The sequence below is a fragment of the Physeter macrocephalus genome, chromosome 20 (genome assembly GCF_002837175.3).
Source record: "Physeter macrocephalus isolate SW-GA chromosome 20, ASM283717v5, whole genome shotgun sequence".
NCBI lineage: Eukaryota > Metazoa > Chordata > Mammalia > Artiodactyla > Physeteridae > Physeter > Physeter macrocephalus.
In genome coordinates this window covers 67,276,203-67,276,597 of record NC_041233.1, presented here as the reverse complement: position 1 = coordinate 67,276,597, position 395 = coordinate 67,276,203, and the positions used below count along the sequence as shown (strand labels likewise).

At 39.5% G+C, this 395-nt stretch overlaps 1 protein-coding gene across 15 annotated transcripts in view; it reads right to left on the bottom strand.

Annotated features, from left to right (window-relative positions):
• Positions 1–395, bottom strand: part of VTI1A (vesicle transport through interaction with t-SNAREs 1A) — a 374,999-nt gene that overhangs the window by 153,215 nt on the left and 221,389 nt on the right. The gene's annotated exons all lie outside the window — the stretch shown is intronic.

Below are 395 nucleotides of genomic sequence, written 5' to 3'. Positions count from 1 at the left end.
AATCAATAGCAGAATAACTGAGGCAGAAGAATGGATAAGTGACCTGGAAGACAGAATGGTGGAATTCACTGCTACAGAACAGAATAAAGAAAAAAGAATGAAAAGAAATGAAGACAGCCTAAGAGACCTCTGGGACAACATTAAACGCAACAAAAATCGCATTATAGGGGTCCCAGAAAGAGAACAGAGAGAGAAAGGACCCAAGAGAATATTTCAAGAGATTATAATCGAAAACTTCCCTAACGTGGGAAAGGAAATAGCCACCCAAGTCCAGGAAGTGCAGAGAGTCCCATACAGGATAAACCCAAGGAGAAACAGGCTGAGACACATAGTAATCAAACTGGCAAAAATTAAAGACAAAGAAAAATTATTGAAAGCAGCAAGGGAAAAACGAC